At 40.1% G+C, this 18,932-nt stretch overlaps 1 protein-coding gene across 1 annotated transcript in view; it reads left to right on the forward strand.

Moving 5' to 3' along the window:
- Window positions 1-18,932, forward strand: part of LOC309380333 (uncharacterized protein) — a gene marked incomplete at its 5' end in the record, with an annotated part of 87,763 nt that overhangs the window by 39,277 nt on the left and 29,554 nt on the right. Inside the window, 3 exons of the mRNA XM_081930230.1 lie at window positions 8,414-8,539; window positions 14,470-16,362; window positions 18,710-18,801. The remainder of the gene's footprint in view (window positions 1-8,413; window positions 8,540-14,469; window positions 16,363-18,709; window positions 18,802-18,932) is intronic.

The following is an 18,932-nucleotide window of genomic DNA, read 5'->3' on the forward strand; positions in this document are numbered from 1 at the left end:
ACCATTAACAAAAGTGGCTCTGAGGAGTCTGGAGGACTTCAGGAATGTTAATGTGTTGTAGAGACTTAAACATGTTAGTTCCAATTTGTTCCAGATAGATAGGAAAGCAACCCATCTGATTGCAGTTTGGTAACCTTTGCATGAGTTCATCCATTACATTTCCTAGCTGTATTTTCATGGGGTTTCTCGCATAAAGGAGGGGAACAGATTTTGATAGTTTGGGATTCAGCTAGCAACCTGAATTTAAGCTGTCTCCCTCGCGATGTGCATAAATGTTAAATATGAGGCTGCAATCCTATACTCAAGTACCTGGGAGTAAGTCTCATTTCACTCAATGGGACTTATTTCTGAGTAATCATGTGTAGGCGTGCACTGATAATATGCTTATATGTCAATTCTAAAGACATTTATGTGAAAGCAACATTTCAATAGAACTTACTTCAAAGTGCTTAGAATCGTGGTAGCTACGATCATGACTAACACTTTATGTTAAACACATTTACTTGGGAGTACATCTCATTGATTTTGATGGTATATACTTGTAAGTAAATGGAGTCAATAAGGCACATAAATAAATTATTATTTTTATTCCTTTTTAGTAAAATGAAACACAGACCTCAATGGGAACTATGAGCCTGTTCAAAGCATGCATCAAATAGTGCAATGACATAAATCCATGATAAATCAATTTTCAAACTTGTGCAATATTGTACGTATAGTCCTTGACAATATACTGTGACATAGGGCTACAGATTTTTCATGTTCTGTGTTCTTTTATTTTCCCTGTATTTACACACTAATCTTATGTTAACTGTAAAACATCTAGGTTATGATCTAGGCACATTGTAAATATGAAAAATACTGTTTTTACTTACAGCCAACAGAAGTTTTAAAAGAATAAATAGTTCAGGGTGTTCTATGACAATTTATAGCAAACCAAATATCAATTAAAATCCATCAAAATAGAATTATGAATTCAGAGCTCAATGAAGGATTATTATATATTTTTTTGCTTTGTTTTATTCTTTGTCTGATGAATGCACAATATATTTGTCAATTTAATTCTTCATTAATATATCCATTGTGCTTCCTCAGTACAATGCTCACATTGGGCACATGCAGATTCCTATTATTATTATTGCTTGAAAAAAACTACTATATCAAAATGTGCTTTTTAGGTTTCCTTTTCACATGCAGCTGTAAATCACATACTTTTAAAAGTGATTCCGGTTTATAGAAGATGTGCAAAAACACTGACAATAATCAAGTATATTTTGTAGATGAATATGAAGAAGTAAAAATATATATTTTAAATTAAATTAACTGTGCATTCTAAATATCCTCCTCATTATATCTCTCTGGAGAGAGAATTCTTGTTCTGCGCTGAAATGTGACCTCACATTGGTGCATTGTTAGTGCCACATTTCACATACAAGTTCTGGAGCTGGTAACATTTCATTGCAGGAGGAAGTTAACCATCATATTTTGGATCAATTTTATGGGAATTTGCAATTAGTTTTAATAGGAAGTTTGTTTCACACACAAGGATTGCTGAAAGAAGGCTGATAAAGCAACTGCAGACTTTACGGTCCTCCTGTCTAAAAGAACAGCAATGCCACTGTAAAAATATATCATTGAATATGTCAGTCATGTCCTTTTAAAAGCTTTTTTTAAAAAAAGGCAAGGCAAGGAGAAAAAGATTTCAGACTCGCAACATCCATTGCAGGGAGTGTAAAAATATTATAGGGGGCCAATCTACCTTAACCATATCTGATTATATTTGGATCAGTTATGTTTGGTTCAAACACCAGCATACCTAAGTCATTATGAAAGTATTGTACAGTAAATGTAAAACGGGGGGGGGGGGGAGTCTGGATGCTACTGAGCATGGCAAACAGCATGTCTAAAAATTTATTACGTAATAAATAAATTTCTGTGAAGGTCTTCCTGTGTAGTGGCAGGAGTCTGTTTTATTTTATTCTTATATGAAAAGAAATAAAATGAATGCAAAATGTATTTAGGGAGACATGTGTCAAATGTAGCTTAGTTTTTCTGTTTCCATATCTTTAGCTGGATCGCAGTTTTTGCAGAAATCTACATTTGGCGATCACATGCTATTTAGTGCTAACATGTTAATAGGTTGATAATCTGTAAAGATTAAGAGGCAGGGGAAGGGATGCTGCTGTTAAACAGATGGCATGCTATATGAATTATGTCATTTCTATAGTTATAAAATAACTTGAGAAAATGTACTGTAACAGTATGCTAAGATTCATTACCCCCAAAATGCTTTCAGGAGGAAATGGGGATGGGAGCATAGACTCTTTCTCCACAAGCTTTACATCATAAAAAGGTTCAGCTTTCATGAAGAAAAGAAATCTAGCTTTGTCTGTTACTCCAGTGGTCACTCTCTCTTTGTATGCGCATTAAATAGCCGAATAGATTCATGCAAATAACTGTGGGGTGTTTAATTTGTTCTACTGAAGTAGAGACAACTACCAGCAAGAGCAATAAAAGTCGCATAATGAAATAAGAATACTACGAAATCCAAGGATTTTAGTGTGGCCCGTTATTCATTCAATTCCTGGCAGCCTTTATGATTACAAATCACTTGATTGACTAACTAGACATTCTCAGAGTGAATTATGAATCAGATTCATTTTTCCTGGTTGATAGTTGGTACATGTTGTAACTCTTCCTCTCTGTGATATATCAAGTTCTTGTAACAGTAATAAGAGATATAATCAACTCTTTATTTCAGGACAAATAAATTGCCTTTTCAAAAAATGAAATGTGGTTGCTAACATTTTAACAGGGCAGCAATGTAATTCCTGCCTGCTATTCCAAGGCGGAAGCTGATGTGATGAAATAGCTTTTAAGTATTTGACTTTGCTGAAATTATTTGAAGAGTAATATACCTTCTGTCCATACATGGAACTCCCATAGACTTCAGTGGAAATTATCAGCACTGATATGGGGAAATAGTAGCCCATTTCTTGTTTTGGAAACAAAAAAATCCTGAAACAATGGAATAAAAAAATAACCAGTGATTTTTGTAGGAATATGTGAAGAATATCCCTGAATGACAATGCTGACACTGGAAAAACCCACAAGATTTAAGAACAGATTACTAATTGGCCATTGTCAGTCTGTCTATTTATTGTACAGTTTCATCAGACTATTTAATATGAACCATATGGTGAAAGAGAAAAAGCGTATGAATGAATGCACAAGGCACATTTCAAATATGATTTTAAAATACTGCAAATCTGAATTACTGCTGTAATTTCGCATAGTCTGAATTAGCCCAAATTGGGCCAACATGGGGTAGCTGATAGAAACCCTTCCTAAGGAAACTTCACCACATGGTCAATATGAAGTCACTTCAAAGAGGGAATGGATTTGGTAGATGTCTAGTAGTTTGAGGGAAATTTCTCTTTGAATTTCAGTGTACCGTGGGCACTCTTTATTTTCAGGTCAGTGTAAATTTCATGACGACCAGAAAATGTGATAGATATACACCATCTAGATGAGTCACAACAGCATTCAGATAAGTGAGAGCACAACATCAGGCAATATTGTTTTGGCTCTCCGGCTACCAAGATGGAGAGATGTGTGAGCAAGTGAGCCATTGCAGAGCAAAGAAGGAAAAGTGGCACAATGTTTAGAAATGAAACCTAACAAGAGGTGCTTTTTGCAATTAAGCACCCTTGGTGAATGATGCTATTGCAAAGTTTTTGTAACTCTGCCCTTGGAATGCTTTAACCATTGCAATCTTAATGGAGGGGCTGGATTTAGCTGCAGACAATCATTTTTATAGATACTGAAAGTGACAAGTGCACCTGCAACAAAATGCTACAGTGTGTATTCCTACTACCAGCCAGCCAGATCTCCAGCCAGACACTCCATTCCATTCCTCTTCCCCTATCCTACTTCCTCTGCACCCCACAACACTTAGCTACTGAGCAAGTTCAGTCCTCTATGGGTTGTTTTTTAGACCCCCCAAAAGGTTTTGTTTGTTTTTTTCGGACTTAAGCAAGACTTTGGGTTCCCTCAAGCCTGCTAACAGCAGGAAGTGAGAGCTGGACCATAAAGAAGGCTGATCGCCGAAGAATTGATGCTTTTGAATTATGGTGCTGGAGGAGACTCTTGAGAGTCCCATGGACTGCAAGAAGATCAAACCTCTCCATACTGAAGGAAATCAACCCTGAGTGCTCACTGGAAGGACAGATTGTGAAGCTGAGGCTCCAGTACTTTGGCCACCTCATGAGAAGAGAAGACTCCCTGGAGAAGACCCTGATGTTGGGAAAGATGGAGGGCACAAGGAGAAGGGGACGGCAGAGGACGAGATGGTTGGATAGTGTTTTCGAGGTTACCAGCATGAGTTTGACCAAACTGCGGGAGGCAGTGGAGGACAGAGGTGCCTGGCGTTCTCTGGTCCATGGGGTCACGAAGAGTCGGACACGACTAAACGACTAAACAACAACAACAACAAGCCTGCTAACACCTCTCTCTTGTGTACAGATGGTGGTACTGTTTTGGCTACAAAATAAGAACCAAGATCACCCAGTGAGCTGGGTGGAAATTTGAACCCAGATTTGCCTCCCATTTTTGTCAAACTTTCTAAGGACTACACCTTAACCCTAACCCACACACACTCTAATCACTAACCATTCCATTATGGTGACTGTGTGAGAAGACAGCATGGTGGCCTGCAATCACATTTTTGCTTTGCTTTATGAAATATGGAAAAGAACGATTGGGAAAACTAACTGACTAAATCTGAACATGGCTGTAGAAGGGGCTGTCACAATGGGTATCAAGTGGATGGCTAACAGAATGGGACACACACATGCCTGCACATTGTAGCAAAGCTTGTACACACACACACACACACACACACACACACACACACACACACACACAGCAGTTCAGTTTGGTGAGACTTGTGTCTGCTTGGCTCTGTCCTTGCTCTATAATGACAGGTTAGACCAGGGGTCAGCAACCTTTTTCAGCCGTGGGCTGGTCCACCATCCCTCAGACCATGTAGTGTAAAAACACACTGATTCCCGGACTGTCTGCGGGCCGGATTGAGAAGGCTATTGGGCCACATCTGGCCCCCGGACCTTAGGTTGCCTCCACGTGGATTAGCCTGACATGAGTCAGATGTTTGGATTTTGGATGAAGAGAACAAAGTAGAAAGGTATAATGCTTTGGTCAAGTCCTGGTAAGAATTTGGGGATCAGGGCCACAGATAAAGGGGTAAGGAGAAAGTGATACCCACCTAGCATCTATACGCATTTTAATATCAGGCATACTTTGAAAGGATAGCATTAAGCATAAGCCACCACAGCATATTATATTCCACGTCTTATCCTCTCTGCATCTCTTTAACTCTTATGAAAGGTTTTAATTTCTAAATTAAAACAGCCTATATAATCAGCCTCAGAAGCTCAGATTTGTAAGACATCCTGTTATAAAATAATGTGTACCGTGATCCAGTCTTAAGACAGGCACTTTTAAAGTATCACTGATTCCAATAGGAGAGAGTTATGTCATGCTTTCCCACTGATAATCAAGAGGACTAAAATACTCTTACTTTTGCTTGGATCATGATCTGGATCCAATAATTATCTAACCTGCTCTCCATAGCCTCTGAAGAATCTCAAAATCTCCACACACTACAGAAGGGTACAATTCAATGTTATTAGGCTGAACTAAAGTTGTTATAAATGATCTTATAAACCCCTGCACAGCACAGTATTTGTCAGTGTCCTCTCCCTTTGTCAGCTGATGAGGGTGCTGAGGTCACTGTATGTGAGTGTGAATGTTTTCTCATTGTTCCATTGCTGGCTGTTGCATGCTGGGTCATCTTTGCATTGGCACCTTGGCTATGGAATTGTCTCCTTCTGGAGGTTTGGAATGCCCCAACCTTGATGGTATTCTGCTGTCTGATTAAAATACATCTGTTCTTAGCAATTGGCAAATCAAATTAAGGCTATTCAAGGTTTTAAGAGGTGTTGAACAGCTGCTATTATATGTGATTGTTTTACCACTGAGTGATAAGTTTAGTTGCTTTGTGAGTTTTATTTTTGCATACTATGTTGTTTTATGGCATTTTGTAATGAAGAGTGGCCTAAAAGTTTAATAGATACATAAATAAATTTGAAGCATTAAATTTATGAATGATATATTTCGTGCAATATTGTTTAGATCCCATCCCACAAGTTTTAAGACCAGTTTTAGAAGGTATTGATAGGAATGCATGCATCATTAATATGAATGGAACAAAAACTTACGGATCAGATGGAATTCATACCAAGAATGTACGAAAGCAGATTCTTTATTCCATTATCCTTGCCCAGTCAGAGATTTTTAAGGCATAACACTGTTAAAAGAAAAATCCCACACTTCTAGGGCTGTCATTTATCAGACATGTGAACTTTGCCAAGTGTGACAAATCTCAGAGACCAGAATACCTTTCAGAGATGTAAATCATGGTTTCTGATCTGTTTCTAAACAATTATACTCCTAATAAACGGCTCAGCCTTGAATATAATCATAAACCAACCATTTGGTTAATATTCAGTAAAAATGTATGCACCTCCATGACAAGATCCCCCAATCTAATGGGATTTACTTATTTATTTCTCCAGATGAGGGAAAAAAAGTATCAGAGTGGTGTGAAGGTATGATTTATGCTGATCCCCCCCCCCTAGATCTAGGTGGTATTGCATTTGAAAATGTTCAGCAGCTTATCATGCCCAGTACTGAGCTGGTGTAGCATTGTAGCTAACAGTACAATCCTATACATTTCTGTACAGGGACACGGGTGGCGCTGTGGTCTAAACCACTGAGCCTATTGGGCTTGCTGATCGGAAGCTCAGTAGTTCGAATCCTCATGATGGGTCAGCTCCTGTTGCTCCGCCCCAGCTTCGGCCAACCTAGCAGTTCAAAATCACACCAGTGCAAATAGATAAACAGGTACTGCTGTGCAGGGAAGGGAAATGGTGTTTCCATGCACTCTGGTTTCCATCACTGTGTTCTGTTGCATCAGAAGCGATTTAGTCATGCTAGCCACATGACCTGGAAAGCTGTCTGTAGACAAACTCTTGCTCCCTTGCCCTGAAGTGAAATGAATGCCGCACCCCATAGTTGCCTTTGACTGGACTTAACCGTCCAGGGTTCCTTTACCTTTATACATTTTTGGATACATACCTATAATCTGAGCTATGAATTATGAAGGGCAGTATAATTGCCCTAAATCAGGGGCGGCAATCTGTAGCTCCAGGCTATGTGTAGCATTTGGATGGATGTCAAAGGACTTCTGCAAGCTGTAATTTCATACCTTTAGTTTGCAGGGAGAGAGGAAGCCCCTCTTGTCTCTGCCATGTGGCTCCCAACAGATTATCTCTGAGTGAATTTGGCCCTCAACTGATAAAAGCTTGTTCACTCTGTCCTAAATGAATAAGCCTATGACAGTGGTACCTTGGGTTACATACGCTTCAGGTTACATACACTTCAGGTTACAGACTCTGCTAACCCAGAAATATTACCTCGGGTTAAGAACTTTGTTTCAGGATAAGAACAGAAATCGTGCTCCGGCGGCGCGGCAGCAGCAGCAGCAGCAGGAGGCCCCATTAGCTAAAGTGGTGCTTCAGTTTAAGAACGGACCTCCAGAACGAATTAAGTACTTAACCCGAGGTACCACTGTACTGGCTATCAAGTGAAGGTGTACAGCTTGTATGAAGGAAGTAGGAATTCGATGCTCTGCATTGTGGACCAGTGAAAGCGTAAATGTTGATTGGCTCTCAGGGTGAGAAGCTTGAATCTCTCATGGTCTGAATCCTAAGAGAGGCAAGTTTAGTGCTTTGAGAACCTTTGTGTTCTATTATTCAATATATCTATATTAAAAAATAAATAAAGATGAGGGGTCGCTTAAGGAAGTTTGATCATTGTTTAACATACAAGATGATCTGTATTCATTTTCATCATTTCATGGCTCCCACGTGGCAGCTTCCTCATGACACTCGTCTTTTACTGATGCTTTGAAGTGTCTCTTGCTTTACTTTGAGTTCCTTGAACTCACCTGCAGTAGGCAGTTCATTTTCAAGTTAACTTTCCTATCCTCCTGATGTCAGGTTTTTCTTTTCTTTTTCAACATTACTTTTTTTCTGAATAAATCTTACAGAGTTCAGTATCCTATATATAGCAAGTCTCCTATTTTAAGGAAGGGAGGACTGATAAGTATTTCAAATTGGCCAACTTCATTTCACAGGTAATGATTGATCTTGGAAAGCAGGCATTGTGTGAAGTCATTTGCATGTGCTTCCCCTGTAGAATTGCCTTTGTCATGTGGGATAGCGGGATGTATACAATCTGATGTGAATAATATCTCTCTGTCTTTTTGTAGCGTTTACAGAGTACCTTGTATTGCTGGACTTGATGTTTTAAGTTCAAGACTGTAGATCCACAGAGCAATGGGCAATGTTGGCTGCAATCGTGAGGAAGAGTCTTGCGGTACCTTAAAGATCAGCAGGTATTGACTCATACTTTTTTTTTACCACTTTGTTTTTAAAAAATATGGTTCAAAATTATTATTGTCATTCAGGCACATAAGGATTCAAGTCTATCTTAGCGTCTAGGTTTCAGGACACATTTTTCTCCCTCTCTCATAACACTGGGACTTGGGGGCATAAAAAGAAGCTGAAATGTTGGAAGACCTTAGGAGATTAGAATTCCTCCTCTTCCTCCTTCTAGGACAAAAGAGCTTCTGAATGAAAATACCTCTTCATATAGTGCATAGGCAAGCAATGGAATTTGCTCCCACCAGAGGCAGTGATGGCCAGACTTGGATGGCTTTTAAAGACAAAGTCACGCAGGAGAAGGCAATAAGTGGCTATGGACCCTGGTGGTTATGTTCTACCTCCACCATCAGAGGCAGAGTACGCTTCTGAATGCCGGTTGATGGAAACCAAAGAAGAGGAGAGTGCTGTGGAGCTCCAGTTTTCCTTGAGATCAATTTGTGGCATAGGAGGTGGTTGTGGCTTAGGGGGCTATACGTATGGCGTTGATTGGGTAGTTTGAGGTGGGCCAACTGAATCCAGCTAATCAGGTTCCATTCCTTTAAGCAGATGATAGGCATTGTCAAGACTGACAGTGCTGACTAGCTTATAAGGCAGAGTCATGAATGCTGAAGGATGTAGGAGGAATCGGTTTTGCATGCTTTTATTTATTTATTTGTTTGTTTGTTTGTTTAATTCATGCACTGCTTCTCGAGAAACATCCCCAAACAGTTAACAACAACAATGCACATAAGCACTGGAACAGTAATCACCACTTAATTGCCACTTAAAAGGCTTGTTGGAAGAGAAAGGTGTGGAAAATAAATAAAGATGGCATGTATCTGATATATAATGGGAGGGAGTTCCAAACAGCAGATGCCACCATGCTAACTTCAGGATGAGATGATACCTGCAGGAGGCCCTTTCCTGCAGAGCCCAGTGATCTGTTGGGTATAAGAGTGAAGAGATCTTTCAGGTATCTTAGTTCCAAGCTTTGTACACAAACACCTTGGAATTATATATGGAATCCAGTGGTTCTGACCCAGTTGGCTTTGTACTACTTCCTGTATTGAGTCCCCACTTATCTCTGAGCCACTTATGTATTATCAGGTTTTTTAAAAAACAACCCTGACTAATTCCATGCAAATTTATATGCAGGCAGAGGGCCTTCTCTGTGGAATGCCCTCCCATCAGGAAGGAAATAAACAACTATCTGACTTTTAGAAGGGAAGTTTTTTATGTTTATGTTTTATTGCTTTTTTTATTCTGTTGGGAGCTGCCCAGAGTGGCTAGGGAAACCCAGCCACATAGGCAGGGAATAAATAAATAAATAAATAAATAATAATAATATCCAAGTCCTATGCAGTATTATATTTATGTAGTATAATTGTATAAATATATGCATTTCTATACAATTGTATTTGTTGGTTACTTTGGAAACCTGGAGTGTATAGGTGTATAATAATGCATACAATAATGCATATAATATGCAAATATTGTTTGTATTATAAACAGAACTGGAGTAAGGGGGATAGATCTTCAGAAAAACCCATCCCTATGCACACTGTTCACTACTGTGTACACAACTTTGTATTGTGGACAGAGTGAGAAAATTGTGCCTGTGAAATAGCTATTAAATAGGCACAATCTGAAGGCGTGGAATTCTGCATTCAAGTTATTCATTGATTTTCACCTTATACAACCCTAGTGAAGTCAGAGATGTGTCAAGAATGTAGGTCAGTACTGGAAATAGCTCACTAGAATATATCAATGAATTTTAAAAGAGATTGTGGGAGTTCAGTGTTGACCTGAAACTGAACTGAGGGGTCCAATCTGATCAAACTACCAGCTGCATCAGCTTATTGTTCCCAATTGTGAATTTATTTCTATTTCCTGCCCCCAAACCACAACCTACATGACAGAAACATGATGAAATTTCCTCTTGGCAACCACACCTTTTGACTACCGAATAAAAAGAACTAAAACACAACACGCATTTCAATTAATTTGTTTTAGTCTCGAGAGCAGGATTAATAAGGCAAAGAATGCTTATACAGTGGTACCTCGGGTTACATACGCTTCAGGTTACAGGCTCCGCTAACCCAGAAATATTACCTTGGGTTAATAACTTTGCTTCAGGATGAGAACAGAAATCGTGCTCCGGCGGTATGGCAGCAGCAGGGGGGCCCATTAGCTAAAGTGGTGCTTCAGGTTAAGAACAGTTTCAGGTTAAGAACGGACCTCCAGAACGATTTAAGTACTTAACCCGAGGTACCACTGTAAAGGTGTGGGTAAAATCACTCACCACAGAAAAATAAGAAAGTGGAACCACTGCCATGTGTGAAATTGGAGTAAACAGAAACCCATTTCTCTTTACAAGATGGGGCTGGATTCATATCTCCTGACACTTGTGGTTTTTATGTAGGACCTCCAGGCTGCAGTCCTCTATCAACTTACCTAGAAGGAAGCCCATTGAATATAATGGAACTTACTTTTGCTGGAGTAAACATGCATGGGAATGTACTGTTAAAGCATTACCTCGTGACTCTTAGGTAAAAGAATGGCTTCTTCAGGCCAGAGTGGCCAACCAGATCCTGACGTTGCATATAGTCATCATTATTAGTAGCCAGTGATGATTGAAGACATAGGCTGCACATAGAATGTAGAAATGTGGAGGACTAACCCTAAGACTGGAAATATCAAAAACTTTAGAGAAATTGAAATGGACATATTCCCCCATCCCTAGCCACAACACACACACACAGCATGCACCACACAACATTCTCACATGTCTCCATGCATGCACACCCCCATTAGGGCTACATTCTCCTCCAAGCTGATCTTCCAGGAGGTTGCAACTAGGGAGGGCTGGGCTAACTCTTCCCCTCCCTTCCCGTTGCTCTCTCCAAGATGATTACCAAGCCCTCCACAGCAATTAAGTTTGAAAAAAGTCTTCCAATGGAACCAGGAGTTGGTCCCCACGCCAAGCTTAAGTGTGGCATGTGTGGTGTTTTCGGTTTCAGGGCATGTCACAGTGCCCTGAAGGGGCATGGGAAGGGGTTGGGCCACTGAAAGACATTTTGCTGTTTGAACTTCCAGCGGGAGACACGGCGAGCTGAATCATCTTTTACTAGTGGGCTCGCCAGTAGGATGATTAAAACAAGACATTTTGCTGTCCGAAGTGAAGGACAGGATGGATTCCTAGGGACCAAGTCCCTTCGCCCCTCCTCAATAAAATATTTGAGGAATCTGACCCACCCCTCCAAGTTGATGGGCACTGCCATTCAAATGGTGTGTGTGCACAGCCTCTTGTGGGGCAGGGTTTACCTGCTCCCCCTATTTTATTCAAGTTGGCACCTTTGATGTCTGCCCTTTTTAGATACAGAAGCTGGTTTGGCAACTGAATCTTAGTTCAATGTCCTTTGATGCCTTTGAGTATAGCAGGCTATGCTAGCTAAGGGGCACAGAATATGCTACATAGCAGTGTAGCAGTGTCTAAGGCTTTCTGCCCTCCTGCACTGGCTCCCTCTGTCAGCCACCTCACTCTGCCCTTGGGTGGGGCGCCAGCTCCATGCAGGGTATATCTTTGCCACCCAGCTACTAGAACAAGCAGTGACATGTGGCTCTTTGACTTAATTAGGGGACTGTTTTGTAGCTTGTGACCTAGATACGTCCTTCCAGGCTGTTTCTGAAGAAGGCAAAGGCTGTTTATAAACAGGGCAGCCAAGTATTCCTTCAGAGGTTCACTAAGCATGAGGTAACAGGAGGATGAAGTGTCAGAAGTCAAAGGTGCGGAACCATCTTGGGCTTGCTCTTCTGAAGAGCCTGTAACTGCTGTTCAGGCTGAGGACTTGGAAACAGTCCACTGAGAGGTTTCCTGCCAGGGGATTTGTTAGCTGCAAGAGCTTGACTGAGACAGGATTGCATTACAAAAATGGTCTTTATTCCTCTGCTGCCTTGCAAACTCCTCTATATCAAATATATAACTTCTTGGCAAAACTTACAAATTGCTATTTCAAAGAAATAATGCATACATTATGTTTTGCCTCTTAGGGATGGAGGCTAAACGTGAGCATTTATTAAGCCAATTATTTATTGCAGATGACACCAGCAAATAGCAAGCTAGATAAAATGATACTCGGATAACAGAAAGGATTTTAGAAGACTGAAAACTACCTGGTAACAATTGCAAATACTTGAGACAGATGCACATTATAAGAGCAAGGCCATTAACAAAATATATTACCTACTAAGCCGTTTGCTTTTGACCTATGGCCTGGTCGGTACACACAGCAGAATGGAGTGTACCACTTTTGACTGCAGATGGAAGAATTACATTTTAAAATATTTGCGGGTAGAAGAAAAGTCCCTGAGGTCTGATTGCAAGGAGCTTGTTACATGAGTAAACATGTCACCTGTAGTCTGAAGTGGTACAGTCCAGTGACACCTGCTGAAATTCCTTTTTCTATGCAATGAGAAAAGGCAGAAAAGTTCGGTCCTCCTTTATATCTGGTTACTTACCATTCTGGGAAGTAGGGTGCATGGGGAAAAGGGTATTTGATCTACAGATATGCTGGAGAAAGCTAGTAGATGGAAAGGGACATTACCCACCTCTTCTTCCCCTTCTCCTAAGAACTGGGGGGAACTTCTGAATGAGGAGGGCTGTAGCATGGGGGTGGGAGGGAAAGGAAGAAAGCCTGAAAATAATGCAGAAACATTTTCTGGGAATGGGAGCTCCATCTGGCTGCCTTTTGTTTTTAGGTCCTTGCAGATTTTATTCATGCTCTTGTACTCTGGAATCTGATGAAGGACAGCTAAGAAATATTTCAAACAAACAAAACACCCAAGTTTGACTCCTGCCAATGGCTGTTTCTTTACATTTCTTTCTCTGGCAAGGGACACTGAACATAAAGGAAATGTAATCTTAGTGTGTGGTACAAAATTCATTTTTCCACTTAATTCATTTTTGTGTTCCCTCATGTGTTGGGGCCTGATGGTCGAAGCTCTACAGCTTTTCTGTGTTTGATCAAAGGAGAATGCAGTAGCACCACACTTGCCTCACACCATAGCAAGAAAATTCATCCACCTTCTGGTGCTTAGCATCACTCCAGAGTTGGGTACAAAGCCCTAAGGCCTTAATTTAGGTGGCCTAAACTAAATTGTGGTGGCCTTTCACAGTGTGCCCAGCTCAATGTCAGAGCTCTTTGGCTTCCTTCTTCCTCTGGTGCCGCTGCATTCTGCTTTCTATGGGCACCTGCTTTATTTAGCCACCCCTGCATCCAGAAGGTTGCACCTCTTGGCAGACTGATGCCATGAGAACCAGTCTTTCCTTAGCCCTCTGCTGGATTTTGCTCACTCTTCTTCTCTCAATTATCTGACATCATCCGTCTCTCCTCTTTCCTTCTTCCCTCCCCCTGTATTGAGCCTAACTCTTTTTTCTTATTTCTCAGAGTCAAGGGCTCCACCCTCCTATCGGCCCCCTACCTCCTTTGACCTTTTGTCCTCTCCATCTGTTTCCTGGGGCCATGCCAACCAGGCTCCTTCATCCCTTTCTCTTCTGGGGTAACTTCTCTTGGATTTCTGTGTGCCCTGTATTAAACAATCACGTGAAAAGTATCTAAGTTTGTTGTGATTGGAGAAGACAGTTGGAACATGGGAGACAGAGGTTGAGATTTTCCAGCACTTGTGAACCTTGACAGGTCCATCATACCTCTCAAAGTAGTTGTGAGGATAAATACACGAGGCTGAAATATTCTTGAGAAAAAGACATTCATAAAAATGTTACACTGTGATGTAGAGGCAGATCATTTGAAAGGTAAGAAGAAGCTTAGCTCGGCTATGTGCACGATCAATGCTGAAAGCCTTTTTCTGTTCTTTACTGATGGAGCTTCATTTTTATTTTCAGACTCTGCTTTGCCAATTTCCTGCTCACACTGACTATATGCAGGGAACCCAAGCAAATGGCTAGCAGGAAGGTCACTTGCATCCTTTTCTTTGTTTTCGTGGAACCATTGCCTAATGTAAATACAGGTAAAACTATGAATTTATTCTCTCACTGTGATTCATTGAACAATGGCAAGCTCTTCTGAGGCTGTTGTGTAAGTCACACTTTTTACAACTTACTCAGGGGAAAAATATTATTTGTATTATTCTTCCTCCCACCAACTACAACTGAATAAACAGAACTGTCCTTTTAAGTAATAGCTGTCTTCTATCAAGCAACCCCCAGTGTTTCTACATATGGTTCTGCTAAACTGGGTATACAAAAACCTGTTGCATGCATGGACATCCATTCATCTTATTTGTTTCCCCATGAGGCAAGCATGAGACAATGTAGAAACAGGCATGGCTTTTCTTGTCATTGGTCTCTATTTTACAAATGGTACTTTAAAAAAGAGCAATTACAAATACATGTTTATTTGGAAGTACCACTGAGGTCAATGGGGCTTTCTCCCAGGTAAGTGTGCATAGGTGTGTCTTTAACATAGTGGTGCACCAAGTATTATTTTGCCAAATTGAATTTTGTTGAATAGTGTATTAATGTTATACTCATGTTAGTTTGCACTGCCTGCAGCCAGGAGAATGAAACCGATTGATAATGTTCAAATTTTCCTTAAAAAACCCCAATCAGCTTCTGTAAAGGCTGACCCAAGTGAAAATGTTGCAAGTAAAAGCTTAATGGGTATTAAATAAACCATTTAGCATTGTTAATAGGTGTAAACTAACATGACAATAACGGATTTGCTAATTTATAGTCATAATACCCAACAATGCTCAACTAGGCTCCTTTTGTCTATAACTGGAGTTGCAAAATTCCCTATTTGCTTTGAACAAGGTAATACCCAGAGTCTTATGATAATATTTTATTTTCCATATTTTCCCCAAGTTCAAGTTTGGAAAGATACACATTATTTCAGCCCCCACTATTTTATGTTAGTTTTATTTTAAAAGAAGTAAAATGGGAACAATTGGAGGCCCACATACCAATTCACCATACGAAAAGTATGACCAAGGCTAGATTTGTTGTGATAAAATATGTCAGGTTACAAGTGAAAACTAGGTGAGCTATTTATTAGGACACAATAGCTTCTTAATCTGTAAAAAAAACACATATAACTAATAGACATCAAATCATTTCCTTGGATTTAGTACCTCCAAATCTGTAGAAACCTCTAAGGACATATCATAATAATGGGAGTCATATTTTTTGCTTTAATAACTAAAAAGTGTGCTTTGAAGTAATGTGGTCTCACTGTAATCTATCATCAAGCACCTAAACTAACAGAAAAGGTAGAACCATCACAATGGAGATTGTGGAGACGGAAGTGTGTAATCAGATAAATGAAAATAAAGTTTGGAAAAGGATTGCAGAGGAGTAACAAGAGATATTACTGGTGCGTTTCTTAGTTCATTGTTGTTTTTCTTTCAGTAAAAGTTCTATCAGCTGGGGAGACTTGTTCCCTTCTTTGAAGCTAGCTCTTGTTTCTCTGAAGTCAGATTCCTTATTCCCAGGGCTCCACTCTGCAATGCCAGCACAAACATACATCAGCAGCTGCACAGCACTTTCCAGAGTTAGCAAGAAGCTATCAAGCAATTACTTATTCCACTTTAGATCCATGACCATGATTTTACACCACAGGTCTGAGAAAATCAAAGACAATGAGTAAAGTCAACAGTTGCAGAAAGCAAGGTCATGTGGACAAAGAAATGGACTACACCTGACTGTATTTAATTTGAACGATAATATTTGATAAGATGCCACACTATAACCCCAGTGATAATGTGTTGAATAGTTTGGGTAAGGCATTTTCTTAATTTTTCAACCTTGGCTACTATTGTGGTCTCCAGTTTAGGGGGGGGGGGAAAGCATCTATAGTGGTGTGGCGGCCTTTGTATGTGCCTACCACATAGATGAGTGATGTAATATGAAAGTAACATGTGCTTACATTGGTATGTCCATGTATGCACCCAAGTTTTGTAATCTGCCCATCTAAAAAGTGAATTGGTGGGCTTTGGGAAGGGGAAATGCATGCATAGGAATGTGCATACAGTACTGCAATAAATATGTTATATTGTGCATGTAGTGATGATGTCAAGCACATGCACAGATCTTAGCCACCTTCAAAGAGGAGCCAGAGAGGAGATATGATAGCCATCTTCAAATATCTAAAGGGCTGTCACATGGAGGATGGAACAAACTTGTTTTCACCTGTTCCAGAGGCTAGGACCCAAACCAATGAATTCTAGTTACAAGAAGGGAGATTCCGACTAAACATCAGGAAGAACTTTCTAACAATAAGAGTTGTTCAGCAGTGGAACAGACTCCCATGGGAGGTGGTGAACTCTCCTTCCTTGGAGGTTTTTAAGCAGAGGAAGGATGGCCATCTGTCATGGATGCTTTAGCTGAGATTCCTGCATTGCAGGGGGTTGGACTAGATGGCCCTTGGTGTTACTTCAACTCTGCAAGTCTATGATTCTATGAACATTACAGTGGTACCACAGGTTACATACGCTTCAGGTTACAGATTCTGCTAACCCAGAAATATTACCTCGGGTTAAGAACTTTGCTTCAGGATAAGAACAGAAATCGTGCTCCGGTGGCGCAGCAGCAGCAGCAGCAGCAACGGCAGCAGGAGGCCCCATTAGCTAAAGTGGTGCTTCAGGTTAAGAATAGTTTCAGGTTAAGAACAAACCTCCGGAACGAATTAAGTACTTAACCCAAGGTACCACTGTATTATTACATTGGAAATTGTGTGAGCTACCCCTATGTTTCGACAGCAGCACACTCCTCTTATATCAAATGCACATATTATGGATTTCTGCTCATGTTGGAAAAGCATTGTAGAGTACTAGGGCATTTTCACACATGTCATAAAGAGCACTTTTGAGTCCCTTTCACGTTGCTTATTTGTACCATGTGTGAATGTTGTTAATGTGTGAAAGAAAGCAGAAAATAGCCATTTTAAAATCAAATGTACATTCTGGTCACTGTAAGCTTTACATTTGCATTACAGATCAATTGAAACAAAAATCAATTTAAGCCTCATGTGTGAAAACATCCTTAAATAGCAATATGGCATTGTAAATACAAGCGGAATATTCGACAGTGACACATGAACTCAAGAGAAGAGAAAAGGAGCTTTATTAGCTATTCAGTTCTTAATTGTATATGACCCTTGTGACACAGAGAAGTGTGTCAGCTGTAATTTTCTGGCTGTGCCACTATGTGGATTTTAGCAGGGAAATGTGACCCCAAGAGTGTCCAGAACAAGTTTGAAAGATGTTAATGATGGTTACTGTATGTGGACCGTTAAGCTGGTAATGGTAATATACTAAAAATGGCACAAGGTGGTTGGTGTCCAGCATTCTCTGCTCACTAGCACAAAGGCTCTTACAGTACTGGGTAGGTGAGTTTTAATGTTGCTGAACAGAGGACCAGGTAACAATTGTGCTAGCTGATATTTGGGGGCAACAGATTGCCCAATTTTGTGTCACAATAAGGTGCAACCTTAAGTTCAGTTCATAAGAGATTTGGAACAAAACTTGGTCTGGTTCTTTGACATTCTGCTTCCAGCAACTAGTATCTTCCAGCTTCATTCCCCAGTCACTCTCTTAAGATGACACTTCTAGTTTTTTCAGTTTCTCAACATCTGGTGATTTTTTAAAAATATATATAATAAAAAGTCTTGATGAAAATCCATCAGCATTTTGGTGCACATTTCTCCTAATTTACAGGTGGGACTTACCCCCAATTTTGCCAAATAGACACATTTTTGCAAGCATTTTAAAAAATCAATATATTGAATTTTTCTTACTAAACTATATATTTTTGTGTGTGTGCACACCTTCCCCTAATATTTGCATATTTTTTTACACATCCTTTGGGTAAGAGAAATGAATTGCAAAATTCAAATTCAGTTCGTGTATGTGCGGAAGGCCAAATTAGGCAGGTTTGCCTTAAAATATGAATTGAACAAAATTTCTCTCCATCCCTAATATGAATGCAATACGGATTACTTCCCCGAGCTATTTTGATGTCTGAAATCAGACCCAAATTGTTCTCCCTCACTGTTGAGGACCACCACTTTTCAAAGGACTTGACCCATTCAGACACCATTCTCTGCTTTCCTCTCTTCTTTCCTCAGCTCCACCCTGCCTGGGCAGGATCACCTGAAGTGTATTGCCTCCTCTGCTTCACGGCAAAGCCAGCTCCAGCAAAAAATGAATCTTCAAAAGAGTAAGAACATCTTTTGCATAATGTACCCCTGTCCACTGGTCTATGAATTCCTTTTGGACGGAGATTTGATTGCCACCCCAAACAATGACATTTAGATGGCAACCTAAAAATGTTTTTATTTATCTAGGCTT

The sequence above is a fragment of the Podarcis melisellensis genome, assembly GCF_964234715.1.
Source record: "Podarcis melisellensis genome assembly, chromosome: 11".
NCBI classification, from domain to species: domain Eukaryota; kingdom Metazoa; phylum Chordata; class Lepidosauria; order Squamata; family Lacertidae; genus Podarcis; species Podarcis melisellensis.